This window comes from Struthio camelus, chromosome 2 (genome assembly GCF_040807025.1).
Source record: "Struthio camelus isolate bStrCam1 chromosome 2, bStrCam1.hap1, whole genome shotgun sequence".
Taxonomy (NCBI): Eukaryota; Metazoa; Chordata; class Aves; order Struthioniformes; family Struthionidae; genus Struthio; species Struthio camelus.
Genome location: NC_090943.1, coordinates 118,762,482 through 118,779,103, shown reverse-complemented (window position 1 = coordinate 118,779,103; position 16,622 = coordinate 118,762,482).

Genomic DNA, 16,622 nt, shown 5'->3' with positions numbered 1-16,622 from the left:
GAATGATGACTCCTTTCCTTCCCTTCAGTATTTCTTGTTAATGAGATTTCTTAAGATCCTTACTCCATACGCTTGTTTTAATAGTTCCTATTTTTAGTGCCTAACTCCCCTAGAGAGGGAGAGGGAAGCATGTGTCAATCTGGCAGGTGTGCTTCACTGTGAAGAGTAGAGGATATGACAAGCATTCTTCCCTGCCATACCAAAGAGTGGGTATTTAATATGACACATCCAAATATCAAGTAGAATGATGCTTATTCTAAAAAATGTAAGAGTTTTAAGACAATTCATATAATGGACCTGACAGAATCTAAATACTAGGCACTTGATATCACCTTTGTGGACTATTTCATAGTGGAAGTCATGGTTTCTATTGCTATTCAAATAACTTTTGTTAATTGCTGACTCATCTCCAGTTCCACTATATACATCCAATTGCTTAAACATAAAAATTGTTTTAGTAGCACTTATTAGCCATGAAAGGCACACCTAACTAGAATTCCTATGTAATCATCACACAATCAGAAATATCAGGTAAATTAAGTATTAAAAAAAAAAGTGCTTGCAAGACTTCAATAATGATGCATACCAGTCCCAGCAGGCTTCTTTCAGTGAGTAGATGAGAGCTGCAAATTAAAGACGTTTGCAGCTGGAAACTTCCTTTTCAAATAGCTGTAGGTCACTGTGACATTTGAAATGGTTGCAAAAAGCTACAGTGAGACCACGATCACTGCACGATGACCTCCCCCCCCCCACACACAATATTTCCTTGAGAATCTGCACAAGTTTATGCCCCATAGCCCTAGCAAGCTTCAAAGCTATAGGACTGGGGTCAGTTGAGAGGGGAGTTGACAAGTTTCATGTTAGCAAGATAAGCATATGAATCTGTGAAACATTTTTGGAACAGAATTAAATGTAACAAAATGACTTGTAGTTAATGCTTTCCCCATTTTTTCACTATGTAGGAGATAAGGTATTGTATATTTATTAGAACCTGAAATGTATGTTATGCAAAACTCAAGTTGTACTATTGATAGTGCTGTTGCTATCTTGTTGGCAAAAAAGCTGCTCGATTCTGCCCTGCCCCTCCTCTGCTAATTAAAAGAAAAATAAAAATGTAGTAATGTTATTTTCAATTGTCAGAAGACAATGCTTCTTTTGGATTTTTGTCTGGCCTTTTTTGTAACTAGTTGAATATAATCTTAGAATTTAACTAGCAATAACTAGTTTCTCTGCTGTCACAAGTGTAGATATTCAAACTGCCATGCTGATGTTTGTATTGGAGTTCTTTAGTATATCCAGATATTCCATGGCCTCTTTGTCTAGGTGAAACAGATGTAGGGAACAGTAGCACTGTTGTGACTGTATTTGGGGATGTCCTGCCACAAGCAGACCTGAGAGGAAGGAGGAGTCATAAAATTCCTTTGAGAAGATGGCAAGGAATACTCTGCCAAAATGCAGAACTCTGATTCACTTACTGGAAGATAACTGTAGTCAACTTGTACCCCAAAAGAGGAGGAGCCCTATCTGGCAGCAGCTACACCAGAATTTGGAGGCTGGCTGCAGTGTGGATGGGGCAGTAATGAGGAGACAGTGATGAGGCTTGTTGGAAGTACTTGGGCATTACTCTTATTTCTTTTGCAATGCACATACAGCCTGCTACCCCTGAAATTTTCTGCACCATACTTTGGACATGGAATTTGGGCAACTGGGTAGCCATCTAAACTAATGAATATTAAAATACCAGGAAGAGAAGAAGAAAGACAAAAACTAAGGCACTCAAGTATTTTCCTGAAGCAGCTGGTCAGAGAGACGACTCTGCAGTCAAGATCCCTGTAGCCAGGCTTCTCCAGAATTTAGACATCAGTGTCGCATCCACTGTTTAGCCTGTATGTTGGCAACCCAAACCAGCACTTCCAAGATTCTGTTTCATACTCAGTGTTTCATTCTCTCTCTCCCCCACCTCTCTTCTGTTCCTTATGCAAGCACTTAACTGCCTTCCACGTGTCAGGGGCCTCCATCTATCCCTTCTGTTACAAGTTTTACACTTGCATAAGGGTTGAGGCCCAGAAATAACAAAAGATTTTCCCTTTCCTGCTTTATGGACCACACCTTGAGAGAAGATTCAAAGTAGTTCATAAGCAACAGGGCAAACTTTGCAAATCTGATGAGGAAAAATTTAGGCACCTCCAGGGTTAGGGAGTAATTCAGTGGCAGTTTTGAAAACATTGCCAGTACCTAAATGGTACTTCAGTACCTCAGACGTTTAAGGCACTTGGCTGAAAGATCCACTAAGACTCTTGTGAACATCTCTGGATTCAGAAGCAATAGGGCATCACGCAACAAAACTATCATTTGAGAGCAATGGGGAAGCGTGCTAGGAAAACAGGAGACTATTTTGGCTGAGGTACTTACTGGTGATGCCTAGAAAATGTTATTCTATGCCAAATTTTCAGGGCTGGTAATCATGCCTTTTCCAGCACTGATCTCGTGTATAGCTAAGAGAGAAAACATACCAAACAAGGGGAGGTTGGCTGCTTATTTTCACAACCACTTTCCAGACTAGAAGGGTACTTTATACCTATGTGACTGATTCTGCATTATTCTTATCTATGATAGAGTTAGTGCTGTCACACACCCTTTGCAGGAATGTTTTTGTTACCTACTGGTGGTTTTAAAAGGGACTGTAAAAGCAAGGAAAGCTTGGGAGATGCTGTTATTATGTTCATGAAGGCTACAGGTTAAGGTGTGTTTATTTTAATTATTTTTTCTCCTTCCAATCCCTCTACACCTCCCCTAACCCTATTCACAGCTTAACCTCTGTGCCCTTCTACAGGGAAAGCTCTACTGAATTCAGTGAAGCTCCCTTAAGCAGGCCATTTCAGCAACACTGTGAGAGTTTCCAGAATTTATCTTTATATACCAATACATAATTATGGCTCTCTTCTTTACCTCTGCTCTTCTTGGGCATTTCTTTTACCATATTTATTTTTTAAAAAGGTACATCTGGCTTGAGTTTCAGCCTCTAATCAAAGTACACCGATGACTTCCCTATGCAGCTTGCCCCATTATATCTCTGTGGCAGCCGAAGTTTTAATTGGTGAGTCTCCTTGCGTTTATCCGCTCTATATCGCTTATGTGAGACCTATGATATCTGGGCATGTTCTCATACAACTCACAGAGGTTTATTTCAAGTTTTTATCCCTAGCCACAGTCACTATGGAGAAAAAGACTGTAAAAAATCTGCTTAGAACAGAAGTGAGTTGCGAGGGGGTGAGAAGGGAAAAGAAGTTTTATCCCTGGAAATAAAAGCAATGATGTGGCATGAAGGTATTTTTAATATGGTTCCTTTTAATGAATCTTGGCCACTTCGTTGACTGAGACATTCAATTGGTCTTCCCCTAAAGTAAGTAATTAACTTTCAACACAGAAAATTAAATTGCTTAAGATTATTACACAGCTATCTGAACAATACTTCTAGTGTCTTGTTGCTTTTATGGCTCTTTTGCCTCTGGCATTTTGTATATAATCATCCAGACACCATGAGACATATTTATTAAGTACATTGGGGCCCTTTGCACAGTTCAATCTTGTTTTATATAATCTTATGCAGTTACTGTAGCCAAATGATAAATAAGAGCACAGTTAAGACAGGAATTTTTAAGCAAAGTCATACTGTCCTGGATTCCAGTCAAAATAGTTTGTACTCCTGAAATAAGGTACATCCTTAATGGGAGAGAGATACAGACTCCTGAGTTAACCTTAGCAAGTAGTTTGCTATTAGGCTGAGCATAGCTCCTCTCACTACCTTAAAAAAAAGCTAACTTAAGAGCAACTTCCGTGCTAATGCTCACAATGCTGTCAGAGCTCCAGCCTGCAAGCTCCTCAGCGTGGTAACCTGGTGTAACTGTGTTTGTCCAGTGTCTGGCATAACAGGGGGTGGGGAGTGGAAATGTAATATCTTATGGCATTTCCATAATAAAAGTGTAAGTAGTTTTAGGATAGGTGACAAAAATCTACGTTTGAACAGTTTCTAGCAGGCCCCCTGTAATCTCTCAGAACATCACTGTTTCCAGTTTTGGCTCTGGCTGGGCTGATTTAGTGGCATCCTCTTCGCTGTATTCTAGATAACAAGCAGTAACCAAAATATTCCAAGGCTGCCTCATCCTTTATTATCTCACAGTTTAATGACCGCAGGAGACAATTGTACCTTGTTTGCCAGCTACATGCTGTACTTCATCTTGCATTTTGGCTTGTGGTGTCATTGGGCTGCTAATCACCATTCTGTAACGTTGTCTGCCCAGCTCCTCCATGTAGCTCCTGGCTACAATTACATGGACAGGACATCAAAAAAAAAATACAAGCATGTATTGGCACCTGTTGATAACTGTTGTTTAGAGGGAAGACCTTCCTTTTGCCACCCAGTGGAACATCAAATCTGCAAGCTACTAGATAAACGCTGTTATACATAATGCTGGCACTCTACAGTCTATGTGCTTCTGACTATAGCCCAGCTGCAGGCCCTCCAGCAGCCAGGAGGGAGAGCTAGCTTCCAATCTCAGCAGGTGGCTACTTCAGTAGCAGTGAGGCTTCCACATGCGGGTGCTTTGGAACCAAGAGAATCAGGGCGAGCCTCTCAAGCCTTCCCCCTTTGGAAGCGCTGAAGTTTCTCTTGACCATTTCGGTCATGCATGAAAATGTAATCGATCTACCTGTTTAATGTTGTCCTGCACAGCCTAGAGGTCTGTGTTCTGGTATGCTTGCAGCTGTGATGCCCCCTCATAGACCTCATGTTATATTCCGAGGTCAGAAATTGTGTCTTAAATGAGTTCATCTCATCTCATGCAGCCTTTACCATGTCTTCCTACAGCAGCTGTAAGAGAAGGCCATCTTATGCTGGGGTCTTGCTTAGGCATTGTGCTTGAACGGACAGAACTGAGGCATGCGTACAGCTGGAGGTGACAGTTAAACGTGTCAGAGGGATAAGACCTTCCACACAAGAGAAAGGGGAAAGAAAGTCTGAACCAGTTCCTAGCTTGAATTGGTGAGCTGTAAGAACTGTCAGAGAGGTTCCCAGAAAGCCTCACACTTAACTCAGGTAATTGCAGCTGCATGTGGCTACGTAAGCATGAATCATAGGTGAAAGCAGTGCCGAAACCTCAGCAAGCCTGGTTTTAGATGCCTAGGAACTGGATCCAGCTACATTTTACTGGCCTTACTGCAAAGACATCCTCAAACCTTGCACTAACCACTAGCCACAGTACAGCATGTATTTGGCACTTAAAACACCTGGGATTGGAACAAATTGCATTGGCCAAATCCTAGTCTACCTCCATACAAGTAACTCCAGTGCTCACACAAGTTTGACAGGCAAATTTTGGCTCAGTGCCTGCATCTCTGTTTTTAACAAGGGAAGACCTGTTTCCATCCTATAGCACTTGAAAGGGACTTCTGTTTTTTGAAAACATGGGAGGATAACTAAGGTAACAAATGACTTCATAATCTACTAATGCCCCATAAGCACAGGCATCCAGGTTTTGCACAGGAACTTGAAACTTTTAGGCTTCATTCCATACTGAATTTAGGCTTTGAACCCTTAACAGAGAACTGTACTTTCCCTGTCAGAATTGCTTAGCCGATTAATTGTCTGGAGGGGCCTTTTTCATTTTTTTCTGGAAGACTCAACACATATCTAATGTTCTTCTGGGCTGAGGTGAACATCTTAGCACCTCTTTTCTAACCTAAAGCCACATGTAGTCTACAATGTGGAGAGGTCTTTGTGTCTAACAACTCCTGTATCCTGCTCCTCTGGGGGCTGAGTCCCGTAGTCGTACTCTGTATGTGTTTAGCAAGCGTGGACAGCATTGAGTTAAGAACAAGCACAGTGGCATTTCATGCAAAATCACAATCAGGTAAGATTCATGCCTTTTTTCATTATAGTCTACTATCTAGAGCTTACATACAGCAAGTGGAGACCTGGGTGCAGCTTTATTTTTTAGCCTGAGAAGGCTCAAGGCTCTTTTACTAGAGGTTGTTCTAGAATAAGACTTTTTCTACTCTTCCTGTTGAAGCTCAACTTTTAAAGAAAGAACTATGACATAAAGAACTAGTTGTTTTTTTTAATGTAGGGCAACGGTTGTATCTGGAGTTAATGGAGAGGCAGAGGTAAGGTGGTGGTTTCCTGGTTTTCTCCCTGTTAAGTTTGGATACTGTGTTCTGTAAGGGCACAGGGAGCAGAAGGAGGATCTCTACACTCTGCTCTTCCACTTGGGTCTAGAGTTGGTGAATTCCTCTGGGTTTTGAGAACACCTAGGCAATGGGGGCTTGACTAAAAAGCACTCTTCGCTGAGCCTCATCTACTGTCTCCTAGGCCTCTGTGTGGACAGGTCACCCGCTTGCAGCCACATACCTTCTGAGAATGCCGTCCTGCTCTCCAGCATGTTTACTTTTCTTATCTTTTTAACTAAGACCTCTAGCCCAGATGGAAAAAAAAACCCAAATGGTCCAAAAGTAACTGATGCCAGATCTTTGTAGCAGTCTTGGAGAGGTGTGGAACACTACATTCATCTCAGTAGACTGCTAACTTGCATGTCTAATGATGATGACATATGTTGACATTGTTGATTATTCCATTGCAGAAGCGTGCAAGGAAGGATGTGGAGCCTAATTTAATGTAGAGCAGAAGTACTGCTGAAGTCTGTGAGTGCATTTAGGTCAGGACTCAGTTCCATAGGATCAAAACCAATTGCTTTCACAGCAGGGCTGTCTTTTCTTTCTTCCTGCAAACTTTGTATCATTTATTGCATTAACACTAGTTAAAAAGACCATCAGACCGCAGATGGCTAGAGCAAAACTACTATATTCAAGTCCACTATACATCCAATAGAGCATAAGTGTACCCTCTATCGCAGCTTTAACTATGAGGCTGATGAGGCTGAGACATGTGCGGGCAAAGGATGAACTCCTTCACTGCGTAACTCAGGAAGCAACTGCTCATCAAAATTTTCCCTGACTGAGGAAAGGTCACAGGGCAAATCTGGACCTGCCATTTCTGGTAGAACAACTGAAATGTACAGACCCTTAAGCTTTCTCTTTCTTGACCTGACCCCTTTTCAAACAGCCCTTAAATACTGAGCAGATGGATGGCTGAGGCCCTATACAGCAGGTACAGTGTAGGCCTAGGAAATTACGGAAGGCTTCCTCAGACTCCTAGAATATTTTTCAGGGCCAAAGCACCTGAAGCAGTGTTCCAAGCTTTAAGCACAGTTTAGAGGACTAGCCTTTGTCAAGCCTAAAGAGCTTAAAAAGGTGGTGGTATGGGAGTAACACAGGAACATACCAAGTCGGTGCCTCGTGTTAAGCTTCCTTCTGCTCAGGTTCATCCCAGTCCCGCCCTCAGGCACCCATCCTACAAATTTTTAGCTCCCTCTGAGCAGAATTGTTATGCCATGGTCCAAACATATCAATACGTGGGTCTCCACGCCTTTAAACCATGCTGCCTTTCCATGCGTGGATTTTCTCTTCCTTCATCTCCCAGCCAGCGTACCTCTCTGTTACAGGAGAGACCTTCAATACAGTGCCATTGTACTAGCCTACCATAAAGGAGAATTACAGAATAACGGTCAAGCACTAGGTAGAAGGAGGTTTTGCATAGGATTGGCAGCATGTGTAAAGTCATGCATTCGTGCTGTTCCATTTTCTCAGATGCAGTGCTTAGGGTCTGTAACACTGCAGTCAGCTGCATTGATCTGTCAATGTTTTTACAGCATACTGTGGGAGAATTCATCTGTCCCTACCCCAGGTCCTGGCAGAAGCAGCATGGCAAGTATAGCAAGTCATTAAAGTAAACTAGTTCTGGCTCCAGATTTGTGGTTCCATTGGTGGCAAGGCATTGATCCAGTGTTTTATTCTCAAATGTGTGTCTGGGCTATTCAACAAGCCTGCTTGCTCGCAACTCTCCTTTAAAACTTAGTCTGAAAGCAGTATTCTGAGCCTACTCCGTACTCCAGATACGTCCATTCTCACCTGTCTAACGCACAGTTAGCCCTTTGCATATCTGCTGCGTCCCAGGCATGCAAATTTACAGACGTCCTGCTCTTGGCTTTGGTGTTTTGCAGTAAGCACATTCCCGTTCTCCAGGCATGTTTCTGTGCCACACTCCAAGGCTGCCTTTTCTCAGCTTTCTAAACCAATTTCAGCAGTGTCAGTCTGTGCCATACTCCAAGCCTTTCTATTCCCAGTTTCTTAGTTATGTGAATCCATAGAATGGCACAAGATAGTCTATTCACAGTTCCCAATCAAGTCCTCAGTGCTGCTTGTGATGCCAAAGCAAGCAGTCGGAATATACACAACTGAAATACTTTCTGGTGCAAGTTGATACATGATTATAGAGAAGAATTAGAAGCAACCAACATAGTCTGATACAAACTTTCTGGGTTGGCATGATAGAGAAGTTATGGTACAAAAAGGAAATCACTACACACTAAGGGAAGCAGATACATTATCCTAACAGGAAAGAAAAACAGATGCCTGCATAATTAGTATATAGGCAATAATTAGCACAGAAGTTCAACAACACATAAAAGCTATCGCGATGAAGGAAGACATTATTAATACTGTTCTTAGTTACCCTTTGGGAAAGATTAATAAAGGTTTAAATTAGTTTCAAATGTATTTGGTGAAAAAACTAGAAAGATGAAACAAAGGTGCTTTCACTATCCCTTTGCTGAAAAGGGAGCTTTTGCAATTCAACAGGAAGCAGTTAGAATGTCAACATGAAAGGAACGATTGATCAGAGAAGAGTGCAAAGGGGCTCCTGTTAAAGAGCCAGCTCGGGAAGTCTCTATGATAGGCAAAAATAATAATGACACAGAGCCTGGACCAAATGTTTTAAGGGGGTTTCTTAAGTGATTGGAAGCCATAAGAACCTAGTGATATGAGTCAGGAGGAGGCAAACTAGTAGTAGTAGAAGTTGGTGGGGGGTTTTTGAAGGAAAGATAAAATTTAGATTAATAAAAGGATGAAAATTCTTTGCATGTGGCTCAGAAAAAAGGCCGTATGGGGAAGACAAGCTGAGCAGAGAGATGAAAGGGAAAAGGGAACTGAGATTATTAGTGTCTTCTGATAGCAGAAGTGAATAGCAGAAATTAGTGTGCTCCTGAGACCACTGTAGCAGCATAGCGGGGCATCAGTATATTTGACAGATGAGGAAAGCTACTATTTTTATCTTTTCTACTTAAGAATCCCAAATTACGTTGTATGCTGTGATACCCTGAGGCATGGAGAAGATCCTGGCCTTGAAAGGAGATGCCAGCAGGCCAGATGTAACTGTTAGCATTCATAAGGGCTAGAGGAGAAAGGTTAGCGAGAGATGGAACAAGAGAGTGAACTCTGGCTGAAGTAGAACAGTATGTTTAGGACGCACTGGCTGGTCATTTTCTGAGCGGTAAGGTCATGGGAAAAGCACCCATACAGAGCAAAGGAGCATGGAATAAGTGAGCCCAGGAGCCCTCTTGGGAGAATGGCAGAGACTTGTCCCCAGTGAGAGAAAGAACAGAACAGAGTTCAGTCTGAGTGAGACAAAAGAAACCAAGGAAAAGTCAGATCCACCCATGTGTCAGTTCTGCTGATTTGCTTCATTGACAAGTTTACTAGATATTTCATATGAAAATCGAGAGTTTGCATTTATTCCATTCCTTTGTGGTCAGTTTTAAATATGTAGCACCAGAATTCTGGCAGCCTTCTTAAAGCAAAAGTAGGAAACTGCCTACAAATCAGTTGTTTTGTTATCCACAGGGCTGGCACAATCTATTCAAACACTTCCATAACTGACATGCAGAGAAAATAATTAAAAAATAGCACCAGTATTGAGTTAAAATTCTAGTGAGGTTTCATGTTCCTTTTTTTTTTCCTTAGCTTTTTTTCTATCTGGTAAAATAGGTGTATAAATAAAGCCTTCTCTTTTCTCTCTAATCAGCAGTGGGCTGTCCTGTGTGTGCTGCCTGATAGGAGTGGGGCTGGAGGATGGGAAAACTGAAGGCAAAGCTTTGCAGGTGAGAGGAGAAGGGGGAGGAAGGGAGGGAGGTGTGCCAGCAGATGAGGAAAGAGAGGTATGGAGGGAAGGGCAGCCTGCGGGGGGCTCCCGAAGAGGCAACTGCCGCAAAGGAGCAGCAACCGCAGAAGGGCACAGCTCCGGGAGAGGGAGCAGCCAGGGAGCACAGCACAGGGGCTGTGGCTGGCACGCATGGGTCAGGGGCCAGCTGCGACCTCCAGGAACTGGTGTGAGAGGAGGCGACAGACTTACCTGATGGAGACTGCACTGCCTTGTTTCTTACTCTTCTCTCACTTTGCCTCCTGAATCTTTTAGAGCTGCATTTTTTCATCCTTACTCATGCAGATTCATTCGTGCTCTGGAACTGACCCTGCAGGTTTTGAATCCAGGTAATTGTACAGGCAGGAATGTGTCATACAAAGCACTTAACGGTAAGATTCTGACCTAAAAGCAATACACAGAACAGGTATTTGCTACACAAAACCATTTCTTGTTGATAGTTTTGTTGTCAAATGTTCTGTTGCCACATCACTGCGCGACTATGCCTGGGACTCTGGGCTGGTTAGGACTATTTTGCTGTCCTGCATAGGCTTTCAGGGGCAGGGAGACCTATACCTCCAGTAAGGTCCTACAGGGGACAGCTGTATAAAGCTACAGAGTGATCTAACAGAGCTCAGAGAGCGCAAATGCTACTACTAGGGCAGAAAATGCTAAACATGACTGTTGGCCGGCCTAGACGATAAGTAGTTCCTGCAGACATACCTGGGTAGAAATCCTCCCATATATCCATAACATATATAACAAAGTCCAGAAAATAGTATTACTGAGGTGGAACCCAAATCTGAATCAGGTACTGCCTGTTGGTATTCATCCGCAGAGGACCTGGGGCTTCAAGAGAACAACTCCTCATCCCTGGCTGACCAAACACTTCACGTGCCGGGGCTCTGCTGGCTCTCTGCTCACATTGCCAACAAGAACAAGGGCTAATCCTGAGTGATGGGACACTACGCAGGCAGCTATTGCTGCCCTTATTTCAGGATAATGGAAACAAGTTGAAAAGCTGTATAGGAGCTGAAATAAGAACTGAGGAGTTTCTGGCCCTGTGCCCTTTGGAGGTCACAGAACCTTCTTTCTGATTAGAAAGGAAAATATTTGATTTACATAGAAATATTGTTGGCAAGAACAGGAAAAAGACATGCTATGTGATGAATATGGTTTTGATTACACCTTAAGAGTTTGCCTGAACGGAGCAGTAGCAGCAAAATAGCCTTGCTATTTAACATACCCTTTCCAAACTTAAAATAAGGCTTTTCTGCTTAGCCAAATATTAAAATGACTTTTCAGTATTAGTTTAGTCATCTCCCAAAGCTTCTCTCTCTTTACTAAGAAAACTTTGGGCCTGCATAGTAAAACAGTAATGGGTGAAAATCATCATCAATCACCCATGGATCATCTCCTCCTGTTTATTCAGACTGTTTAGCCAGTATCTTTTCCGTTCCTCATTACAACCATCACTTTAACTTGTATTTAATGTCACAAAAGCCCTTTAATGATGACTGAGGAATGTGAACAGAGAGAGAAGCTATTTTTACAGGTATTTATTGCACAGTACTATTACTACAGTAAGTACTTGTGTTAGAATGTGTGCACCAAAAGCCATATAGCTGAAATTATTTACTGATCTCCATTTTAAACTCTAACTTCTCGTATTTGAAACATCCCATTTGTGGTCTAAGTCCAAAGGCGAAATACTTCCTCTCTCTTTGTTTAAAGATTATTTCTTTCTCAGATGAGGTATTTTGTTGTTGTCAGTGTTCCTGCTGTTCTTTAATCTATGGACTTTGTAGACGACAGGACAAAACAGAACCTTAGAACACTATTTTGGTGCAGATCACCGAGCATTAGGAGGAGGACTGGTGAAAAACAGCATCCAAATTCTGGATGTGGACCATTTGGTCAGGATATGAGCAAGGCGTTTTCTCATTTATTGCCTAGTCATAGAGAGGTTTTAGTTTCTCAGTCATTTTCTTCTAAGGGCACCATGAAACACATGTCACTTACCAAAAGACTGTGACTCACTGACTCTTCAGTTCAAAGCTCCATCTATTATTTATTTCGGTCTCACTGAAGTCCTGCTTCATGGCACAGCCAAGATCTCCACTTTGATTTCAAGTCATGACCATGGTAACATGCAGTCACCAGATGTGGCTAACCGGATCTCCCAATAAAATTATTAACGTGACCTTATAGCTATAAGTATATACTTTTATTTCCAAACCAGAGAAAATAATGTATAAGGTTAATATTCATGTCACTGCATGTGTTGTTCAGCAAAGGCCAAGGAACAGAACACAATACTTGCTTTTCTTTTCACATAGATCCAGTTTAAGACCTTAGATTACCAAGATAATCTTTATTGCATCATACATGCCCAGGCAAAGCTTCATATGTGTATTACACTGCCATTTTACTAAACGTTCTTAGAAAAACGCTTCTTCTACAACCATTGTTTAAAAGCTTTCCATCCAAATCCTGTTGGTCATGGGCAGCTAATTATCGTTTAAAACAGATTAGGGTTCTTTATTAAGAAGTGTTTCACATAGAACTGGAAACTAACTTAGCTACTTCACATCTAGTACATGGTGAGCACATCTGATAAAACAGGAACTCGTATTTCACAAGTGCTGTTTTCTGATCTGAAAATTCCTTGCACCTCTTTTATCAGGACATACTAAGTCATAAAAAGGCCTCCTCTGAGAGGAACCTAAGCTCCCTGTTGGTGCTACTCCAAAGGCCTACTGGCCTAGCCCTCACATTGCCAAAACCACCCTCCTCTCCATAGTCAGATGGGGCACAGTGACCACAAACCCTAATCTTGCACTCTTAAAGGTTGCTGCTTTGAAACTATCGGGGAAAAAACAAGAACGTAACAGGGAGCTCGAGGGAATTCTCTGTGCTCCAGTGCCGCAATACAAGCCCATCTCACAGAAACTGAACTCCTGGCAAGACTGCTTTTGACGGGGAAAGCTGGCTGTGCTGGGCAAAGGGGACGTTGTCCCAAGTGAGCTGCTGCTGGATTTGCTCGTTTGGCTACTCAGGTAGGACCTCCTACATTACCACTGCATCCAAAGTATCCCAACAGGGAGGGTGAGGCCTTCCACACCAACCAGGCCTAAAACTGATTGTAGTGCTGTAGGAGTTGGTATAGCAGCAACTCCAGTAAGCCCTCTCTCGCTCACATGAGGTCAGCAGTTCAGGGCACTATTATTCTCTTCCCTCTCACAGAGGAAGAAAATTCTCCTTGTTGAGATGTCACTGTGCTTTGCTCTTCCCACAGAAAGGGAACCACTGACCAGACCATTGCTTCTCATGGAAAGGAGCTCAGTATGCAGGAATGCCCTGACCAGGCAGGTTTCTCCCAGACCTACTACTTTTGTCAGTGGATGTAGAGCCTCCAGCCAGGCTGCCAGTGGGATCTTTCCTTGCAGATGTCCAAACAAGGAGCCCTGGCTCACACCAAGCCACAGGCGCCCTTTGCTCCTGGAGAGCAGGGGTAACACGCTGCTTGTGGGCTTTCCCTTACATGCAAAAGGCACGGTGTTGGTCTGTGACAGTTTGAGTTCAGGCCTTCAGACATCTTCGCCAACAACAACCAACCTCTCCGCTTACCTCTCAGGGAACAAACTGTCCCTTCTGAGAGACTATGGTACCAGGACCTTTCCCAAAGACCACAGCTGCTGACAAGACCACTGCCTGCACACAGGGCAAGTCAAGGTGCTGGAGGCCCTTTGAAGGCTTAACTGGAAGCTGTGTTGGCTTTGCCTATCAACTGAGAAGACTGAGGTACTACAGTAGCTCAGCTACACATTCCCACTCCTCAAGAGTGCTGTCAGAAGGAAGGTGTGAATGTGTGGACTGCTTCTGAGCCTTCATGTTAGAAGCTGATAAATTAATATACATAAATGTGTCAAACTGCATGCAGTGCCTCTCCAGAACAGTAACAGAACTAATCTGTAGTAACGTGTAACTATTTATTCTTATCCTGTCCTCATTCTACACTGCTATTGCCCCTCTACTCAGCCCTGGGGAGGCCTCACCTGGAGTACTGTGTCCAGTTCTGGGCTCCCCAGTACAAGAGAGACGTGACACTCCTGGAGAGAGTCCAGCAGAGGGCTACAAAGATGATGAGGGGACTGGAGCATCTCTCCTATGGAGAAAGCCTGAGAGCGCTGCGCCTGTTCAGCCTGGAGAAGAGAAGACTGAGAGGCGATCTCATCAATGTCTACAAGTATCTGAAGGGGGGGGGGTGTCAAGAGGATCAGGCCAGGCTCTTCTCCGTAGTGCCCAGCGACAGGACAAGAGGCAACAGGCAGAAACTTAACCACAGGCAGTTCCATCTGAACATGAGGAAAAACTTCTTTCCTGTGAGGGTGACAGAGCTCTGGAACAGGTTGCCCAGAGAGGTAGTGGAGTCTCCTTTGCTGGAGATATTCAAAGCCCCCCCTGGACGCAGTCCTGTGCAATCTGCTCTAGAGGACCCTGTTTGAGCAGGGAGGTTGGACTAGATGATCTCCAGAGGTCCCTTCCAACCTCAACCATTCTGTGATTCTGCACCATTGCTGAGACAAAAAAAAAAAATGCACGCACACACACACAAAAAAATCATCAAGTCAGGCCTAAATGTCAACCACCCTTCTTTTCAAAACAACTGTGCAAAAAAGACATGTAGAAAAACAGGCAACATTTGTCAGCATAAACTGAAATAAGCACTGAAAAGAGAACTGTGGAAAAATGTTGTACTTGCTATGGCTTAGGCCACATCCTGATTTCACATCCTTATTTAATTCAGCATAAATCTGAAACAATGCCAATAAAACCACTTTACATTTACCCCAGGTAACTGAGCAAACACAGACTTGTAATGAAATTAAACATGATGCAAAATTAACAGTTAGGCGTACTAGCTCAGGTGAATCTATAATCCAGAAAACTATTCTTCCCCTTCTTCATGTCACACGATATTTCAAACATCCAGACACTGAATCTGTTGCGGAGTTCGGCAGTTCCTTAGTTACACGAACATGTTTTTCACAGAACACCAAAGCTTTGTGCTTTGAATCTGCACAGGTTACTTATGAAATAGCAGATTTAATTTAAGCTGTTGGTTTTGCCCTAAAGAGCTCTGTGCAGCCCTTGGATCTATCAGGCTATACTACTCTATGCTGTGAGTCTGGTAGTTCTCTCCAGGAAGGCTGCGCAGCCTACCACTCCTCGCCAAGACTGAAATAAGGCAATTGCTTTACTGATCTTCTGTCCATGTTGCATAGCCCATGTATTTTTCTCCTCTTCCACAGCCTATGAAAATGCTCCTGAGAACAACAACAAACAACTCTTAAATGTTTTCTTTTGGAGGGGAGGGGAAGCTTATTATGCAGTGTCTTCAGTTCAAATGCAGTTGCTCAATCTGTTTTTTTAGTCATATTTTTAAATTAATTAAGAACCATCTAGAACCAAAGATAAGTGTCTCTTTCTTAGGAACAAATACCTGAAATCTATCCTTACATAGATCTATTTATTCATTAAGAAAAAAAGATGCTGTCATGAATGTTTCAAGGACCATTTTGCTTCTTTTTTTAATTCTTAAACGTCAGTATCAGGACATATATATCTAATCCCTTCCTATACCAGTAACTCCAACCTAATTAACACACAAATGGAATAAAAGCTCCAACATTTCAAGGGTTTCCTAGACTGCTTCAGCCACTGTAGACACTACTGATGTCTAGAAAGGACACTTCCTTACCCCTACATGTAGTTACATTTTCATGAGTGGGCATCCCCAATCTCTCTACCACCACCTGACAGGTAGGCTGCTGACTGAATCAGACCCCTGCTGTCTCAGAGTAGACTTCTTCAGCCAGGGTCCTCTTCTGGCAGTTTCACCACAGCAACTTGACCCTGTAGGTCAGCTCTGAATGTCCCTAAGCTGAATGTAGTGCTCACAAAAGACAAGAATTTTTTGATGTATGTTTAGCACTTATCCTCTCCTATTAGACTAGTGCTTAGAATATTTACAGCTAACGTAAAAGATCTTGTTTCATATCCTTAACGCTAACCCAGGGATCTGTAACATCTGTAACTCTGTGTCTATGCCATGAGGCTACAGACTGCTCTTGGTAAGTCTCTATTAGGGAAGCTGTTTAGATAACTTTATACAACTTTGTATAAATAACTCCACATCCATTAGAGCAAAGACATGAACAGTGATAATGCCGCTGAGGGAGAGGAAGTAATTTTCCCTCTTTGACTCAATAAATATTTAGTTATGAGAGACTGGAAGAGATCTCTTACAGAACACCCAGGAATCCAGGAGCTGGAACATTCCCTTGGGATATGTGTCACTTCATGACTAAGCAGCATATCATATGCTTATTCTAGCTAATGACTGGCATTACACTGGCATGACCGGCCAGATTTAAAGACCATGGTTTTTAAAAAAAAAAAAAAAAAAAAAAAAAAAGTGGCAGGAAAAGTACTCCAGGAGAGAACGAAAACAGAAAGACCTGATTCTTAA